Source organism: Dermacentor andersoni, chromosome 11, assembly GCF_023375885.2.
Source record: "Dermacentor andersoni chromosome 11, qqDerAnde1_hic_scaffold, whole genome shotgun sequence".
Classification (NCBI taxonomy): Eukaryota; Metazoa; Arthropoda; class Arachnida; order Ixodida; family Ixodidae; genus Dermacentor; species Dermacentor andersoni.
Genome location: NC_092824.1, coordinates 11,112,531 through 11,133,178, shown reverse-complemented (window position 1 = coordinate 11,133,178; position 20,648 = coordinate 11,112,531). Strand labels below are relative to the sequence as shown.

Genomic DNA, 20,648 nt, shown 5'->3' with positions numbered 1-20,648 from the left:
TATGCTATGGTTAAAAGGGCAGAAACAGAAGAACGTCCAAAGCTGTTATATATGAATCGCACACCCTTTTTCTGTACGCTTTCAATCTTGTTAATATTAGTCCTAGTGAAGGGGTCCCAGATTATGGCTGCATAATGTAATGATGGGAGAATAAGCGCTTTATATGCGGTCATGCGGACATCAGGAGTGGTAAATTTTAAAGCTCTTCGTAAAAAGAACAACTTACAGTTTGCATTTCTTACGACATAATCAATGTGTTTAGTTCAGTCTAAGTCTTGTTATCCAGAGGCCCGGGTATTTGTAATGAGGTACTTCGTGAAGAACACTGCTGTTCATAGAATAGACAAAGGTTAATGGTCTTCTTTTGCGAGTAACTCTCATGAACACTGTTTTTTCATAGTTTATACACATTTGCCACATATCACACCACTGAACAATTTTGTTGAGTGCATCATTTAAAAGAATTTGGTCAGCTGTACTGTTCACTTCAGTGTAAATCGCGCAGTCATCGGCATACAATCGTATTTTGACAGGAATGTTGCAGACAATATCATTAATAAACAAAAGAAAAAGAAGGGGCCCAAGCACAGACCCCTGGGGAACGCCTGAGCGTACACCAAGAATTTCCGAGGTTTCTCCATTAAAGACAACAAACTGTTTTCGATTGTTAATGTATGCGGCAATCCAGTTTAAAAGTTGCTCGTTATTTAATATTGTCCCTAATTTGTGCAATAACTTCTTATGAGAGACTTTATCAAAAGCTTTTTTAAAGTCCATAAAAATTACATCGGTTCGTTTTCCGTTATTAATTGAAAGTGCAAAGTCATGTATAGTTTCTGCTAGCTGGGTACACGTAGAATAACCTTGTCGAAATCCATGTTGATACTTTGTTAAAATGTGATGTTTGTCAAGAAACTGCGTTATGTGGTTATGTATAATATATTCTAAGAGTTTACATGCAGTACAGGTTAAGGAAATCGGACGATAGTGCTTTATGCAGTCTTTCCTCCCATTCTTATGGACAGGTTTTACTCGGGCGATTCCCCAGTCGTCCGGAATTTGCCCCTCAGATAGTGATCTAGAGAACAGAACAAACAAGTATTTTGAGACCCATTCTGCGTATCTCTTTAAAAATGCGTTTGGTATGTTATCTGGCCCTGGGGACTTCTTTACATCGAGTTTTAAGAGCATATTCAAAATTCCAGCTTCACTAATTAGAACATCTGGTATGGGTGGGAGATTTGCGTCAAAATGTGGTAAAATATCATTATCAACAGTGAAGATGCTCTTAAATTGCTCATTGAAGGCATTTGGACACAAGATCTCGATCAAGACGCTGGACACAAGATCTCGATCGTTACAGAGGAACAGATCAATTATGCTTTCATTAGCTGATCCTAACCTTGTTGAGCGCTCAACAAACTGGAACAGAGAGTTGGCTTTTATCAGCTCGCAAAATGCTGTGGAAATAAGAGACGAGGAATTGTTTTGCGGTTGAAAGTTTTCCCATTTATTATGGGGAAAGTTAAAGTCGCCACCAAGAATAATATATGTCGAGTTTCACGAGAGCATGATGTCATTCATTTGAAACAAAGGCTTCGGTGACCTGCAGTTTGGGGGCCTGTAGAACGATCTGATTGCTACAGAGTGGCCGTTTGCGAGCATCACCCTACACCAGACCGTTTCGCAAAGGCAGCTTTCTAGGTTGATGGGAGTGCTGCTGAGACTGCTGTGGATCAAAACAAAGACGCCACCACCGTGGCAGTTGCGGTCCTTTCTGTAAACAGTGTAGTCTGACGGAAATAGTTCGCTGTTGTAGACTGAACTATCTAGCCATGACTCTGTGCCAATGACTACATGCGGTTCTGTCAATTCCAAAAGAGATTCAAACTCATGTTTTTTGTTTTTTAGACTTCGACAATTCACGACAATGAAATTCAGGTTGTGAGCCGTCTTCCGAGATGTAGCGAACTGTGATGGCTATCCGTCTAACTCGATTACGTTAACGGAATCCGCATTGTACTTGTAGGTCTTTTTACCTACTTTGAGATTATTGAAGATAAGTTTGAAATCACTGCCACGTGATTTAGCAAACTGAAGCAACTTCTTGCGCTCAAAACAAACCTTAGAGTAGTCTTCACTAATGCCAAATCCTGTTCCCTTTAGTCTCGAGGCGGCCTCAAGGACGCGTTGTCTTTCTTTAAATGATATAAATTTTACTATTAATGGTATTGTCTTGTGCTCAGAGTACCGCCCTATTCTATGTGCTCTCTCCATAGATTGTAGTTCAAGTGACACATTTAATTTCTCTGCACAGAAGGACGTAATCTTTTCTTCTGATTCAGCCCGTGTTTCCTTCGCGGTGTCGGGAAGGCCGAAAAAAATCAAGTTATTCCGGCGAGACCTATTTTCTAGGTCGTCTTGGCTATCCCGCATTGAGGCAAGTGCAGAAGTGGCCTAGTCAACACGACATGAAATCCTTTCTATCGTGGCATGCAGTGATGTGACGCGTGATGCGGTTTCCTCAGCGAGTTGAACTTTGACACTCAAATCGTTTATCTTTTGTTCCATAGCTTGCTGATTAGCTCGAAGGCAGCGGATCTCATCTAGTATGTCGGACTGCCCTTGCATCATCAATGGAATTTTTATAATAGCTTGAAACATTTGCTGTTCTTGTTCAGTAGAAAGGGGTCCTGGATTTTGTTCTACATCTCCAGAGAGCAGTAAGTAAATCTTAGACAGACAACCAGGGCTAAAAATGCAACTTAACCCAAAATAACACAGTTTGCTTGCAGCGAACAGTAAGCATGCAATGGGATCTGACGCCGATTTTTTAAATGGCTTGCCATTCACGAAACGGTAGGAGTAACTAACCTGCATAAAAAGTAGGCGTAAATTTCTGGTAGCCATGTCGGCGCCAGATCCCAGAGTGGCGTGGCGAGGCAGCTGCTTATGTAGTTTTCTGTCCGGGGCTGACCCCTGTTGCCAGCAGACGAGTTGTTCAACCACAGGTGTCGCTGTGGCGTCCAGTGTTCCTTGTGGATCCGAGAAGCGAAGAGTCGGGCAGGTGCCGTCAAAGTCGAAAGGTGTCGTGATCAGCGCTCCGCGTCGAACCGGAAAGCGAAGGGCCGTACTGCTGTCGGTCAATCCGGCGCTCTCGGCGCTCAGGGGACACGTCAAGTAGGCGTACACGTAAGCAGCGAACGTCATCTGCATAAAAAAGTAGGCGTAAATTTCTGGTAGCCATGTCGGCGCCAGGCCATGCACTTTCGCCGCCTCGCGGGTCCGATGGACAGCCCAGAGCTGTGCTTCAAGGTCCGAGCTGTGTAGAGCTCGGTCCCGCTCTTCCTTGGTGGTCCCGGCGCCAGGGGGCAAGCCCAGAGCATGTGGTCAAGGCTAGCTATATCCTTACAGTAGCAACACGCATTGTGAGGGTGCGCGTCCGGAAAGATTTTATGCAGGAAGGCCGGGCATTGGTAGGTGCCCGTCTGAAGCCACCTGCACGTGACTTCTTGTGCTTTATTGAGTGCTTTGTGCGGTAGCGGCATGGTTCTCTTGACTAACTTATAATGCTAAGTGAGATCGTTGTAAGTGACGAGGGGATCGCGCTCGCTTGCCCATCCTGCCGAGAGGGAGTCCGGGCTCGCACGGTGAGTTAGATCCCGTGCGGTCTCGTGTGCTGTCTCGTTGAGGTTAGGGAGCGGCCCCTCCGATGGTCCCATGTGTGCCGGGAACCAGTTGACATAGTGCGGGGTGAGGTGATGAGTACCAAATATTCTGCCGACAGTCGGGGATATGCTCCCTGTTTCGAAGGACAGAATTGCCCTCTTGAAGTCGCAGTATACCAAAATTTTATTGTCTTCTAGGAGTGCAATGCTGATGGCCGCCTGCTCAGCCACCTCAGGACTATCAGTGTGGACGGCGCACGCGTTGATGACCATGCCATCTTTGTTGAACACGGCTGCTACATAGGCTCGTTTGCCAGGATCTTTAGCTGCGTCAGTAAAGCAGCATGCTTTCCAAGAGGCGGCTGCCTGTCGGTGGAGTGCTTTGGCTCGACCAAGTCTGTCGGTGTTGTGCTCTGGGTTCATATTCCTGGGCAGAGGGGCTGCCCTGATCTTTTTCCTCTTGTCGGGTGTTAGCCCGTGGCTGTTACACGCGATCTCCCGAAGCGCAACACCAATTTTTCGTAGGATCCACCTGCCCACAAGTGTGCTGGACAGCCTGGTGATCTGTACCCATTCCTGTGCCTCCGCTATGTCGCTCAGCGTGTTGTACATGCTTAATGCGTCCACTGCTTGTGTGCATGGGTAGACCCATGGCTCTCATGGCGACCTTACGCAGGAGCACTTCAACCTTGTCTTTCTCCACTTTGAACCAGTAGTGCATGACTGCGATGTACACGAAGTGACTGATTACGAAGACCTGTGCAAGTCTCAGCAGGCTGTCCTCCTTGAGCCCGTGATGCCGGTTGGCCACTCGTCTCAGTAGGCGTGTGGCGTTCTCAGCCTTCGTGGTGAGCTTAGCGACTGCGATGGTGTTCGAGCCGTTCACCTCTATTGCCATGCCCAACATCTTGATGTGACCGACCACCGGAATGGGAAATCACAAAATATGCTGCTGGCATAAAGGCTGTCCAGTAAACACAACAAAAGCATGCAAACATGCACATGCTGCTTCTTACCATTTTACAGGCAGCCATGAGAAGGTAGAAGCGGGTGACTAGGTCATGTAACCGTCTCATTGATAAAAATAGTGTATCTAGACAGTGAGACATATATCTTCCACTTTTCTAATTCATACAAAATGCTTTTTTGCTTTCAAAGTTCACTTTTTAAGAACAATATCTGATCACGAATATACTCTTAAGGCTTCACACACAAAACAATTTGTTACCTTGTTGTGTCCATGAAAGGGTTGTATTAAGAATAATTTTTTGGCAGTTCTGTTGACAGTTTGACAGCATCATTGAGTGAATCCTTAACAGGCACTCTGCAACACTTTTTCAAGAAGGAAAACCAACCTACTGAGTTTCCAACACATGCGATTTTACATTTTATCACAATTTTAATGCAGCTGGCACATCTGGGCTCAATCTCATATAGTGCTAACTTAGGCCAATTGGCACATGTTGCAGCACTTCATTTGTCTCCTTATGTCCTGTGTGTTGTAATGTTGTGTTTTTTATTGAAGCTCATACTTCTGAGCAGCAAGCAAAATGCAGTTGACTTCATTTCATTAATTCGACTCTGACGGGACCGACGAAACAGATTGAATTACTTGGTGGGTCAAATTTAAGAAGATGCAGAAGAAATGCCAACACACAAAACTGATTTATTTGCCATGGTTTACGTACAGATTCTAACATGCCCCAGAGTGAGACACACGCCCGCTGTCTGTGTGTTCAAAGTGTAAACTAGCAAAGAAAGGACAAAAGCCCCTAAAATGAAAGAGAAATCAAGTGCGCACACAATTTTTATTTTAAAAAATATGGACAAGGGTCTAGTGTGTTACACATTGCAACCAGTTTTCCAACGTGAGCTTTGCCGCAATACATCTGTGTTATGCAATAAAGCATACAAAAATTGCCAAGGAAGTTTTGTTAAAGATGACACATTAGAAATGGGTAAATACCGCAATCAGACGTTTTGATCTGCGATTATTGCTTGGAGCTCCTCCTGGGCAGGCAGAAAATAGGCATTACCTGCAGGAGATAAAGTCTGTTTAACACATCCACTGTCCTCTAAGGTATGTCACCAAAGGGGTCGCTTATTGGGTTCACTGTAGGGGTCAGCATGCATGCCGACTTCTCAAGTTGGAATTATTGGGTGAAGGCCTATTTTAGTATCAAAATAACTAAAGTTTGGACCTATAGAAATGCACGTGTGCCGGCTGGGACTTTCAGCCGGGATCAAATTAATAGGAGTCTACTGTTCTGCAGCCACTGAGCACTGCAGCATGCCAATATTCTGCTATGTGTAGTAGGAGATACATTCTTGCTGAAAAGTCCACTGCCGTATGGTACAGTCGACTCCGGGTAATTCAATCCTGACCAAAGGTCTTGGCCGGCGGTCATACATTTCTACAGTCCCGAATCTCTTATTTTGATTGTAAATTTGGCCTTCGCGGGATAGTTGGAACTTGAACAGTGGCTCGCTGTTGACCCCTATCGTGAACCCAGTAGCGACCCCTTCAGTGGCAGCACATCTATCTCGGCGATGCTTAGGAAACAATGTATGCATTCAACACCTGTGATCGCGTGTCGACAACTCCCATTTATGCCTGCCCTAGGAAACTTTTCAAGCAAGATTCAAATATCACAACGTTTATTTACGGTATTTACCCGATTCTAATGTGTGCCTCATATGTTAGCACTAGTAGAATGCAATAGTTGTACACTTTTCTTTTCAATGACAGTGGTAAGCTCCCAGCCATCATTTGGTAATGCCTGCCATATGCATTTCAACCCATTTTTATTCTTAAGTAAATTTCCTTTTCATGATCGGGGTCCCTTGCGAGCAAGTGACCTAGGTAAAATTACTCCTGTACAGACTCTAGAGGCTGACTGGCGATGTGAATTCTTGAACATTGTCTTCTCCATATTAATCTTCAAACCCACTAACACTGTTTTGGTTAAGGTCCTCAATCACTAGTAATTTGTCCCCAGTGTTGCCGAGATATTCACCATTGATCCGCACTCCGAATGTGCTGCAACTGCAGATTTGAAATGGCATTAATCAAAGCCCGGACAAGAATAGGAAGGACCATTGCACTGAGGAATGATCAGGAAAGGAACTGTGCCGCCGCCTCTTAGAAGGAGCTTGAGCTCAAAAAGCAAAGTGTTGGCTGACGCTGAGATACAGGTTACCCACATTCAAACCAAAATAAACCCCTTAAAGCAGTGGAACGCAACACTGAGGCATTATGCGCAGGCTGAGAGTATGTCAGGACAGTTGAGGTTGACTTTCCAGTTGCTTGGAGAATCTCACTTGTGACAAAGGTTGGGCATAATAGCAATGAGCTTTCTATCAGTTGATACAAATAGCTGTATTTGCTTTTGTATGCATCTCTTTTTATTCGCATTTTAAAATGTTCGGCTATTTGCCGTGAGCTAGACCACTTTTTTACAGCGAGGCTGTCTATGGCTAGGATCTGGCGGATCGCATCCGCGCATAGACCAACAATTTTTCATACGGTGGTCCGATCCCGAAGGTAGTGCAATACCGGGCCAACCCGAGGCAGAAGTGAAGCAGGCATTAAGCACTCCCCATATGTGGGCTGATGCCGAAGGTCGTGAAATGCCAGTCTAACCTGCGGTGGAGATGAAGCAGGCTTTAAGCACTCCCCACACATGGGCCAATCCCATAGGTAGTGCAATACCAGGCTGACCCGCGGCAGGGGTGCAGTTCACCATTAAGGGGCCCACATACACAGCTTCGCTGGTCATCCTTCACAGAGTAAAAAGGCACCGAGTTTCTTTCGAAGATATTTTAGTAGCTGTGCATTTTACAAACCCCTCTTTTCAGTTTTCTATATTGAATAAAATAAACACTACTCCTTAATGTTCAAAACTGGATTGTTTTTATTTTTTTAACATGCTTACCAGAGAGTGATAGCATCAGGTGACATGGTGTCAGCCCATCTTGACATAAAACAAAGTTCTGTGAAACTTGGCGAAAACCTGAAAAAAAATCAGGGAATTTGAAAATGTCAACTTGGTAGACACGTTCTTCTAAGCATGCAGTATGGCGCATAAGCTTGGAGGTTAACGAAGAATCTCGAGAACACGTTAAGGACCGCGCAAAGAGCAATGCAGTCATAAATGTTAAGAGACAGGAAGAGAGCGGTCTGGATCAGAGAGCTAACGGGGAAGGTCGATATTCTAGTAGACATTAAGAGGAAAAAATGAAGCTGGGCAGGTCATGTAATGCATAGGGTAGATAACCAGTGGACCATTAGAGTTGCAGAATGGGTCCAAGGGAAGGGAAGTTCCATCAAGGATGACAGAAAACTAGGTGGGGTGATGAAATGATGAAATTTGATAGCACAAGTTCGCGTCAGCTAGTGCAAGACAATATAATTGGCGATTGCAGGGAGGCGCCTTCGTCCTGCATTGAACTTTAAAATAGGATGATGAATGCGGGCAACTCTTTAAAAAGAAATTTGGGCCGGAAATAGCTTGCACAGTTCACCAACACACGAAACCAAATTCGTATGCTTTGCCGCTAACACGGATGTATTCCAGCGAAGCTAACTTATGAAAAGCAGCCACCATTGCGCAATCATCTATTTCATCGTTGGAACAGCTTGCAAAACATAGCATGATGTGTTGGAAGGAGCCCTGTAACTTCTTTTTCTTTATAGCCCACTAAAAGATGCACATGCTGAATTTCTTATAATTAATGCTAGGTGATGTGCAAATTCAGCAGTAATTTTATGCAGTATTAAAACGTACCTTAGTGTAACAGTACAATGAGAGGTGTAATCAAGAATTTGTATGTATGCACATCTGAGTGCGCATGCTGTTAGATACGGGACCTTTTCCTGAGCCCGCTTCGTTTTCACCAGACCACATCGAATTGCGTCACACCTAATTAAGAAGCGCAGAAGCACATCTACCACGTTCCCGAGGCGCGGCACGTCCAAACAAGTTGGCGTTCCCCACCTCGTGCGCTGCATGTGGAGCTGTTGTCCCACTGATTGACTCTTCCCGAAAGTGTAGCGGGAGCCTGGTACGGTTCCAGGTAACGTAGGTCCCGAGCAAAGCTGCTTTGCAGCTCTGAAAGGTCGCTCGAAGACAACCCGTCTCCCCCCATCCGCCTATTGTGACGGCGCTTGCAAGCGGCGAGGCAACGATGGCTGCAATGCACCGGGAAGCCCTGGGAGCAATCCCTCCTCCGACCGCCTTTGTGACGGCAGTTGCAGACCAGGAAGGCAATACCGCAGACAAGCAATCCCTTGGACAATTGGAGCCCAAGGAGCAACCGTCTGAGCCAAATGTGACTTGGTCTCGCATGGACACCTACCATTGGCCAAAAATGACGCCACCTGAGCGGGCTCGCCGATTGGCCGAACGTGACGTGACTTCGAGACACCGAAGGGGTTAAAAGCCAGAGACTGGGAGCAGCAGAGCATTCCTTCATTCATTTCTTTCGAGCTTCTTGCCACGCGCCGCAGCGTCCGAGTTGCTGCCGGTCCGTAATGACTTTATGACTGTTAATTTCTTTGTACTCTCACCGTAAATAATGTAAATAAACCTCCAGTTTACATCTCAAAGTCCTCCTAAACCTCGGCCAACTCCCGCACCCAACGGCAAGGTCCAAAATCTGGGGGACAGCAATTGGGATTGTCCTCCAGATCCAACAATGCATGCGCGATGTCATCCTTGAGTGCGCACAGACGTGAAACTGGTGCACTGGTCCTAGTGCAGCTTGGTAGCTCATAGTTTGTGAGGGGATTCGTAATGGCAATGCTCCACCACGTGACAATGCAGCAGTCAACGCTGAAGTGAGGAAATGCTAATCTTACCGACACTGCACGTGCTCAACAGGCCAATGAGAGTGCTCACACGTGAGCTTGAAGCTCGCCAGATCCATCTCACCTTAATTTGTGCGTCATACATGACAGCATAATCAACATTTAATGATCAATTTATTTCAACTACCATGTAGGTCGACGTTGCTTCTTTAGTGGTGATATTTTGTTGACCCCCCCTTTATTCTTCAAGGATACCTCTGACAAAGAAAAATAACATTGTGAATGTCCACATCAACAGGAACTGGCATAAGATGCAACCATTTGCGACCTTTTTAACAGAAGCTTGTATTGCCTCACTGGTGTCGGTGTTACAGCACGAAAAAACCCAAGCTGCGCAAAAACAGAAATTGCTTATCAGGCTGCGAATTCGAACCACAGACCTCCGGGTTGCGAGACCACCACGCTAACCGATTCAGCCACTGTCAGTTCATCAAACGTTAATGTGGGTAAGTAGAAGCAGCGCAAGGCATGAGCCAATCACGGGCGTCCCCTTCCTCCAGAGGAGGGAAAGGTTGTGCTCGCGTCTTCGCTCGCCTGACACCTGCAGTTTCCCGCACTAGTTCAGGCCCAGCAGTCAGATGGGGAGGCCGCGTTTGGTCTGTTCTGCGGAAGAGCAGGCTGCGTTGAAGGAACGGCAGTGGGAGCAGGCCACGTGTTGTGCGTTTGGCCAAAGAACAGGCAGTGTTTGATTGATGCCACCGGGAACTCGCTCGAGAAAGGGGTCGACGTTGACGTGCTGACCTCGCCGTGAGGCGTTACAAAGAGCCGCAGATCCCAAGCTTCGTTTGCACCCCGCTTCACAGCAGTGGAAGGGCAGTAACTTTTTTGGCCTCCATCCTTATGTCATAGTCCAAGCATGCTCTTGCTAAATAGAATCATTCTTGGCAACTAAAAGTTAGTGTTTAAGTGCAATTAAAGCTCGTCCATGGAACAGTCTCCAGGACTTCAGAATTTCACAATAAGTAGAATACCATTTTGTTGGCAAGTACTACGGCAGAGATAGTGACCTATAGGTAGATGCTGAAAGAGCCAGTATTCAGTAAAAACTTATAAATGTAAAAAAATTTGGCCTAGTCTAGTTTAGAGTACTTGGCAAAGATACCTGTTTTTGCAGTCTTATTCTAAGTGAAGGTTTAGCGCTACAGGACTGTGTGCCCGTTCCATTCCTACTACATCTGCCCAACTGATGCCATTATAGATTAACATTACTGAGTATATTCTGCAATCACAATATTTATTCATGAATTAAACTTGCGCAGGTAACATGTATGTACTGTCAAAAAGAGTAGATTTGAGAGAGATTATACAACTAGCAACGTACTGCAAAAATAAAAGGTCACAAAGCGAATTTGTTCTCGTGAAAAAAGTATAACATTATTTGCAATGTTGTTACAACTTCAAAAATAAGCTTTTTGTTGAAAGGCACAACTAGTAAACAACTAAAGCAAGAATTTAATTTAAAGTTGGAGGAATGGTACAATTCTTGGCATTCTGGGAAGTTAAAAAGAGTGGAATTAAGAGATCTCAACTCTGTCAAGTAGGAATCAAATGGAGGGCCCTGCCCCATTCTGCAACTTTACTGTGGACCAGTGTATGCCAACATGGCAAGTAAGAAAAAAAATTGGGTATTTCATGGTGCGTGTAGATCCATAGACTTTTGTTCCCAACGGTATCTTTTGATGACATGCTCAGGCTTTTTTTTTCTAGTAACTTGTTGCACTTTAATGCGATAAAATCTACTTGAACCTCTCTCTTGTGGTTGCAAGATCCGCAGGCGAGCTAGTTCCCTCAATCGGCTGCCACCACCTAGTCCCTACTCATCACATAACTATATCTTGTGAACATTATATACATCTTTTTTTTTCACGTGCTAGCATTTTGGGTGATATCCTGAGTGATGAAAACAAGCAATACATAAAATCAGCAACATCTATCATTACGACAGATTCATAACAATAGTGCAGCCACTACATTGTTTTAGCTTTCTATACTAAATAAACTCACTGGGTCTGCGTTCGGTGTGGGCAGGAGTAAGCTTGAACACGTAAGTTTTTGGTAACATTCATAACAAAGCAAACAAGCTTTCAGGACTATAAACCTTTGAGTCACATCAGCTACGTGGGAGCAAAATATACATTAAGAAAACAGGAAAAAAAAAGGCACACTGTTATGTGCCACTAATCCTTTCCTAAAAAGCTGCAAGAATTTTAGGCAGTTTTGATAGAATTATAGCATGGCACAAAGCTGATGGTGCTGTGCATTTGGTCACCACAAGCAGCTGTACATTGTTAACCTCTCTGGTCAATCATGTCTGCTGCAGAAGCATCCCTAGTATGTCTCCAAATTGCAAGATACTTGATTTAGTGCAGTATCACTCTTTGTTGGCTTTTTTATCAGACTGACGCAGAAGTGGGAGCACTGTACACTGTTCACATTTTCTTTGAGCGCAAAAGATAAGTATGCGTTGCATTCACCACTAAGAGAACATATTTAATGCTGTTCTTAAGTTTACAGCCTTACAGCACATGACACAGGTATTCATGACAAATCTGTGCATGTCATACAGACAGCTGAAATTTCAAATGAAACACCATTTTCCTCCCTCTCGAGAAAGTGCCACACCCAGCCAGAGTCAAGGCAACACAAACAAACAGTGCGACGCAAAACAGTCTTAAAAGTGTCGCTCGCCATGATGCATTACTTCGGTAAATCGCTCAATTCAAAATGCGCAATGCCACGGTGGAAAATGCGCCACGGAACAAAACTTTGTAAGAAAGAAAAATAGGGTGGTGCTAGTCACGTGAACCCGATGTGATTCTTCGGCTCAAGTATGTGACAAGGCGAGGAAGGAACGTCGCTTGCGGATGCTACTCGAGGCAGAGGGAGAGAGTGTCTGTGTTGGCAGTCACGCTCACCTCCTGGCGGTGTGGTAAGAGGGCATTCAATTTCTTCTGTCTCCTCTAATAATAAACCAGTTTAAAAGATTATTTCGGTAAAGCAATGCGAGAAGTCTGAATGAATGAATGTGTGATTTTTATTGGCGCAAGGGCCAGGTATGGCCAAAGAGCGCCATGCAAGTGTTAATGATTTCGCAGTGGAGTGATGGGTTCTATGGAGTTGATGTGACGTGGCTGTAAAAGGGCCTAAAATATAGTCGCTGTAAAGTGCGTAAAATGTACGTGTAAAAATTATAGCGATGACAAATGACGCGTACTATGAGCATTGAGGTGCATTTCAAAACAATGATATGATAATAAAAATTGCATAAGTTTCTAAAATTTACTAGAGCACCATGGCCTCGTTAGAGCCCTTGCGACACAAGGGCCTGGAGGCATGTGCTATATAAAACAACTATCACAGCGTCATCCTCTGGAAAGAGGATGCGCTACGAATTTATTGGGCTCATAACATGTAGGACAACCTCATTTAAAAAACTGAGGACCACATTGGTGTTGAAAAATGGTTCCTTACCAAGAAACATAGCTGGGTAAAGAGGTATGCAATAACGATATGCAAGAGGAAAATGTTTCTTTCTTTCAGATTCGGCTTTGCGACACTCCAAGAGGACGTGGAGGACGGTAAGCCACGCACCACATCGACCACAGGTTGGCGGTTCATCTCCAGTAAGCAGAAAATTGTGATTACCAAATGTGTGCCCTATTCTGAGGCGGCAGAAAAGGACATCTGTTCGCCGTTTTTTGTTTGGGAGGGCCAAACACCTAACTGTGGCTTTATAACGTGTAGTTTATTGTTTATTTCTGCGTTCCACATGCGTTGCCAGTGTTGTCGCAGTTTCTTGCGCAAGAAAGGCTTCAGATCTGTGACAGGAACAGCAGCTGTAGGAAAAGTGTTTAGTGATATGAGTGATGTGGCCATTTTATGAGCCACTATATTACCCTCGATAGCTCTATGGCCAGGCACTCAGCATATCACTACATGTATATGTGATAGATAAATACTGCATAAGAGGGAGTAAAGTTCAATGAAAACAGGATTTTTAAGCTTTTGTAAAGAAATTAATGCTTTTACGAGACATAGCGAGTCTGTGTATAGAATTGCTCTGTCGAGTTTTAATTTCTGTATATGTTTTACTGCAGACAGTACTGCATAGGTTTCTGCAGTAAAGATACTTGTTTGCGGGTTCAATAAGTCAGATTTAGAAAGAGAGGGACGAACAGCAGCATAAGATACACCAGCATGTGATTTTGACGCTTCTGTGTAGTATTCGGAGCAGCTGTACTTCGATTGAAGTTCACGGAAATGCATAGCGATTTCGAGGTCAGGTGCGTGCTTAGTGAACTCTACAAAGGATACGTCACAGTCTATCACCTGCCACTCCCAGGGCGGTAATAGCTTAGTTGGAGGCATTAGTCGATGTTCGAGAACAGAGACATCCATTTCTTCGCTAAGTCCCCTTGCACGGAGTGACAAAGGAAGTCTTATAGAGGGTCTATTGCGAAAACGTGTTTGACACGTCAAATCGTTAACGGTTGCGAAACACGGATGTTCTTTATTAGAGCGCACTTCGAGAAAATAGGTGAAGCTGATGTACGTTCTCTGAAGATGGAGTGACCACTCGTCTGACTCTACATATAGGCTTTCAACAGGGCTTGTTCTAAAGCGCCAGTGGCCAGGCGGATACCCATATGATGAACGGGGTCTAACATCTTTAGCGCACTCGGTGCAGCAGAGTGATATACTACGGCACCATAATCTAGTCGTGATCTAACTAGGCTCCTGCAATGATTTAAGAGGCACCTCCTGTCGCTACCCCATGTGGTGTGGGATAGAACTTTAAGTAAGTTCATGGTTTTTAGACATTTCTCTTTAAGATATTTTATGTGTGAAATGAAAGTGAGCCTGGAGTCGAGAATAACACCTAGAAATTTGTGCTCTTTCTTAAAGGGAATTTGTTGTCCACCCAGTTCTACACAGGGATCAGCTACCAGGCCTCTCTTTCTTGTGAAGAGAGCACAAGAGCTTTTGTGCGGGTTGATTTTAAATCCATTTTGGTCTGCCCACTTGGACACCTTGTTTAAGATCTGCTGTACATGTCTTTTACACACTGTAAGGTTGCAGGATTTGAAACCTATCTGTATATCACCTACGTAGACGGAATAAAAAATGGCCGGTGGCAGTGAAGGATGAAGTGTGTTCATTTCAACGATAAAGAGAGTGCAACTGAGTACTCCTCCCTGGGGTACACCTGTTTCCTGTATAAAAGGTCGCGACAATACGTTGCCGATTTTCACGCGGAAGCTACGATCCGGCAAATAGCTTTCAATTATGTTCAGCATATTTCCACGGATGCCCATTTCCGACAGGTGTCGCAAGATGCCGTAACGCCATGCCGTGTGATATGCTTTTTCCATGTCAAGGAATATCGATAGGAAATACGTTCCATGTATAAATGCATCGCGGATATTTCCTTCAATGCGCACCAGATGATCGGTTGTCGAACGCCCTTCTCTGAAGCCACACTGATAAGGATCGAGCATGTTGTTGAGCTCAAGGAAATGTATAAGTCTGCGATTTATCATTGTTTCAAAAATCTTACACATACAGTTTGTTAGAGCTGTCGGACGGTAACTTGTTGCCAAGGAAGGGTCTTTTCCCTGCTTTAGAACAGGAACCACAATCGCTTCTTTCCATGTGGATGGGAGGTATCCCGAAGCCCAAATAGTGTTGAATAGTGTAAGAAGTGTAACTTGTGCGTCAGTATGTAGGTTTCTGATCATGTCATACATGACTCTGTCAGGTCCCGCTGCAGTGCTTTTGCATGCGTTCAAGGCAGCTCTCAAATCGGCAATACCGAAAGGCCGGTTATACGGTTCATTCTGCCTGGATTTTCCTATCATTGGCTTACGCTCTACTATTTCTTTATGTTTAAGAAAGGATTGGGAATAGTGCGTTGAGCTCGACACTCGCTCAAAGTGCTCCCCAAGTGAGTCTGCCTGGTCTTTCAGTGTATCGTCCTGTCTGTTTACCAGAGGGATTGAATATATTTGTCGCGCTCTTATCCTATTAACCTTGTTCCAGACTTTGGCCTCATCTGTATAGGAGTTTATACCTGATAAAAACTTCTCCCAACTTTCTCTTCTAGCCTGTCGGCGGGTTCTCCTGCCTTGGAACTTTACATTCTTAAATATAATAAGATTCTCCGCAGTGGGAGAGGCGCGTAGCAACCCCCCCGCTTTGTTCTGTTTCCTACGAGTGATTCTACATTCCTGCTTCCACCACGGGGCACGCCGTTTGCATGCCATGCCATTCACTTGCGATATGCATTTAGATACGGCATCTATTATGAAGGCTGTAAAATACTCCACAGCAGCATCAATTCCTAACGAGGACATGTCATCCCATGAGATACTAGTTAGGGTTCGGAATTTCTCCCAGTCAGCTGTGTCAATCTTCCACCTAGGAGCGTATGGTGGATATTCGTTTTCTTTAGGTGATCTTAACAGTTTAGGGAAGTGGTCGCTGCCGTAAGGGTTGTCGGTAACTTCCCATTTAAGCTCAGGCAGTACAGACGGGGAGACTATGCTGAGATCTACTGAAGAATAGGTTCTGTTTGCAAGAGAGTAATATGTGTGTTCCTTCTTATTCAGCAGGCACGCACCAGAAGAAAAAAGGAACTGTTCAACAAGACGTCCTCGCGCATCTATACGAGGGTCGCCCCACAGGTAGTTATGTGCATTGAAATCGCCAAGAACAACATAGGGTTCTGGCAATTCATCTATAAAGCACTGAAATTCATGTTTGCTTAGTTTGTAATGTGGGGGTACATAAAGCGAGCAAATAGTGATAAGTTTGTTTAGCAGGACAACTCGAACCGCCACTGCCTCAAGGGCCGTTCGTAGCTGTAAACGTTGGCACGCTATGCTTTTTTGAATTACAATTGCAACACCGCCCGATGATGCGACAGCATCATCGCGATCTTTGCGAAAAGTAACATACTGTCGAAGAAAGTTTGTGTATTTTGATTTTAGGCGTGTTTCTTGTAAACACAGCACTTTTGGATTGTGTTTATGGATGAGTTCTTGCACATCATCAAGATTCCTAAGAAGACCTCTGACATTCCGTTGGATGATTTGTGTATCCATATTTTAAAGTAAATTGGTGCTGTGTTTACGGAAACGGAAGGGATGCCTTAGATTACAGAGCCCTTTCGAGGCCCTGTAATAGGGGTGTTGCCCTTTCTGAAGCGTTCGAGCGAGTCTCGGCGCTCCTTAGGCGTTTGGTGCGCCTTGAGGACAGGTGTAGTGTCCATTGTCTCCTGTGAGACGCCGGTCAAGCGCTCTTGCGAGCGAGAGGTTTTCCGAGAGAGTCCTGCCCCGGAAGGCAAGACCCCTGCGCCCACCAGCCCGGAGGTCGATGGGGCTCCCTGAGGGATTTGGCTGCGCTGGCCGTTGCCAGCGCTGGAAGGGGCCTCGGAGGTTGGGGCAGCCTCGGCTGCGCCCACCTTCGGGGTCGATGGCCCGGTCTGCTGGGTTGGCGGAGCAGCGCTAGCTGCAACCGCCGCGGGGGCAGATGGCGTAGCTGCCGACTCACTGCTTGTGGGTCGGACAGCCGCCGGAGGCCGTTGTGACGCTGCCCCCTGACGCGCCACTTCGGCAAAGCTTTTCTTTGGCAGGTACGCTACCCGCCTGCGTGCCTCCTTGAATGAGATATTTTCTTTTACTTTGATCGTTACGATTTCTTTTTCTTTCTTCCAGGATGGGCACGACCGCGAGTATGCGGCGTGCTCCCCGCCACAGTTTACACAATGGAGAGCGTTCTCACAGGCTTCAGAGGTGTGTTCTTGAGCACTGCATTTTGCACAAGTTTGGCGGCCTCGGCAGCTCTGCGAGCTGTGACCTAAGCGCTGGCATTTGAAACATCGGAGTGGATTTGGCACGTACGGCCTAACACGGAGCTTGATGTACCCGGCCTCGATTGACTCGGGCAAGATACTTGATCCAAAAGTAATTATTAGGTGCTTTGTCTGAATCTCTTTACCATCCGGCCTCATCTTAATTCTTCTGACATTGATCACATTTTGTTCGCTGAAGCCCTCCAGGAGTTCCACTTCAGTCAGCTCAAGCAAATCATCATCTGACACAACACCACGGGTGGTGTTCATTGTACGGTGCGGGGTTACTGTTATGGCGGTCTCCCCAAATGACACTAGTTGCGGTAGTTTCTCATATTGTTTTACATCGCGGAGCTCCAAGAGGAGGTCGCCGCTTGCCATCCTCGACACCTTGTAACCTGGACCAAAAACATCAGTCAGGGACTTTGAAACAAGGAATGGTGAAATGTTTCGCACTACTTTGTTTGGCTTTTCAGAATGAATAACGTGGAAGCGGGGGAAATTCTGGGTTTGGCGTCCAAAAAGCTTGAAGACATCTTCGGTGCGCCCTCGTTTCTGAGGGCGATCAGCAAGGGAGGGCAAAGAAGTTTTCATGAAAAAATGTATACATTCGGCAACAGCACCGACCGCCCACCACGGAGCCCAACGAGGGGACGCGGCAGAGCTTGCATACAAGTCTGCACGACGCCAGTCGTACGCCGTCACTATAAACGAATATGGTGTACCCAAGGTTGGATAGCCACACAGGGTTAACCCTTGCCGCAAGGAGAAAGGAAGTAAAAAGAAGAGAGAAGGAGACAGGAAAGGTCAAAAAGTGAAAGGAAAAGTGAAAGGAAAAGGCGACTGCCGATGTCCTCCAGGTGGGTCAGTCTGGAGGTGCCGTCTATGTGAAGCCGAGGCCGAAGAGATGTGTTGCCTCCACCTCTTGTGTTGCCTCCACCTCCACCTCGCCTTAAAGGTCCAAACACCCAGCATCGGCTCAACCTCCAGGATCCCCCTTTGCCCAGACACGGCTAAGCCGCGCACGGCTACACGCGGGAGGGTCCAACCGTCATGTGCTCGGGTACGTGGTGTCGCAACACACCAAACGCCTGCTGACGCAGACGCCCCTGCGGGAGAGAAGTCTGAAGTCATTATTCAAAATATTCATTGTAGATATGAAGTCCAATGCATGTGGAACTGTCGAAAGTGGTTCACTCATATTCTTCTCATCTACTTTCAAGAAATTTCACACTAAATTCACCTAGACCTCTTCATTGTCACAGACAGCAGGAAGCAACCTTGAAGTCTGTTTTGAATTCCTCATTAATGCATGAAAATCCAGGATGCAGCAGCAAAGTAACAGTCTACTACACATAACTCCATCTACACCTCGGCGTTCAGGCAATGAAATGCAGTTTTTACCATAGCGAACATGAGATGTTTACTTGTTGGAGATGCAGCTCTTAGCCTGTCTACGTATGACTGTGATATTTAAAAAGATGCCAGTTATTTAAAACTATGTTATTATTAAAAAAATAACATATTTCATGTTCGTAACATGCCAGGAGGCAATAATAACCAGCGTGAAAAGTAATTATGTCCCATGGCTGTATTCGGGACTCAAGATGCTTTAAATTGCAGTGTAAACTAAAGCTTGCTAGGGGGCCTGATGAAAGGCCCTCCAAAAACAGGCCAAGCAGGGGGCTAAATGTTTCTTCGATAGGATAGAAAGCTTGCGCTAGAAAGTTAACACCAAATATAAATGAAAATATATTACTTCAGACTTACCACCAGACTTTCACAATTCGAGTCTTGTTCTCCAAGATGCATTGCCATTCCGAATGCAGTTCGTATTGCCTCCGCCAATGTGTTGCAAATGCACATGTGATGAACTCTACAAAATGAGAGCAGTATTGAAGATAAACTGAGCAGCTGAAAGTGCACGCACTGTTGCTTCTACGCACAATATGGAAACTAAACAACAGAGGTAAATTTCGTTAAAAGAATTGCGTAACACTTCATTTCCGTTCATATTGAAACATAAGTCGACTCTGAATATAAGACAACCCCCTAGTTAAAGACATCGCATTACAGTCTCGTTTATAATGGAAAACTACATGGTCTATAAAAAATTGGGCACTGAAAGCACCATGCCCCGCTTTGCTTTAATTGTTTCGCTTAAATATTTTGTGTACCCAGCAGAACTTCTAGATTCTAAGCTTTCGTTTTAAATGTAACGAACCTTGTCAAATTTGGTGCAGTGGTTGCCGAGAAAAACGAATATTCTGTGTACATGTATTTAGATCGGAACACCCGAGCTAAAGCTTCCTCTTAAACGCGCCCGCCACGCGGAGGCATTGCCGAGCCCAAACCGCGGAGCAGTACGGGATCCACATTTTGTCTGCTGGAGGCACCGCCAAATTATACTAAACAAAGAAACGTTGCCTACGCTTAGTACACGCACAAATTTCCTCTCTATAGCGACAAGGTAGGGGACTGTGGCTTGCACTGGCAGCCGGCTTTACCTATGCGCCGCCAGTCTGGTTCCTCAGACGTGCAACGATTGCGACAGTGTACGCGCCGGAAAAAGCACCTGGGACTCCTGCAAGACCAGACAAAACCTTGCCTCTGTGCATTATCTAACTCCTCCTCATTACCGTTAAACAAAACTCGAGAACGCAGTCAAGAATTTTGCATTGAGCTGAGAGTACGCTGCACAAGGTCTACTGAAAGACGGAACTTTTAACGACAGCTTGTAGGCTAACTTCAATATGTATCGATAAGTAACGGTTCAATAACTGTAGAATAAAGACGTCCACTTGCCTGTCTGTTCATGCCAATACCGCAAGCTCTTTTCAGAAGCACGAGACGGGCGCTGAAAGGTGTCGAGACATTTCATTCGGCGAAATTAACCGCTTGCATTTCCAATGCAGCGAAAAATCAAGTGAGCGATTAGAGTTTATTAACAATGTCGACGATACAGTCGGCCATTTTGGGAAGTTTCAGGCATGGGTCAGCTTGGCTATAGATGCGCACAATCTTTGGAAGCGACTTTTTTTTTTTGTTGTTGTCGCCAGACGAAAGTCGCTGTGTTAAACTTTTTTTTTTTTTTTTACAGAGAAGAGATGTTTATAGTAAGGGTATGGTGGCTAGCATACACTCTTAAGCATAATTACACCCTTTTGCCACAGAACGACAATAGTCATCTGTCTTGTCCGCACTTCCTTTCTTTAACGCGGCGAGCCCGGTACTTCACAGTAACGAACGGCATGCACGT

General features: G+C 45.3%; 1 long non-coding RNA gene across 1 annotated transcript; it reads right to left on the bottom strand.

Moving 5' to 3' along the window:
• Window positions 1–7,568: 7,568 nt before the first annotated feature.
• Window positions 7,569–19,212, bottom strand: LOC140214082 (uncharacterized). The gene is made up of 2 exons (XR_011891000.1): window positions 19,160–19,212; window positions 7,569–7,681 (listed from the first exon to the last, which is right to left on the bottom strand). It is a non-coding gene; the product is annotated as an uncharacterized lncRNA (long non-coding RNA).
• Window positions 19,213–20,648: the final 1,436 nt, after the last annotated feature.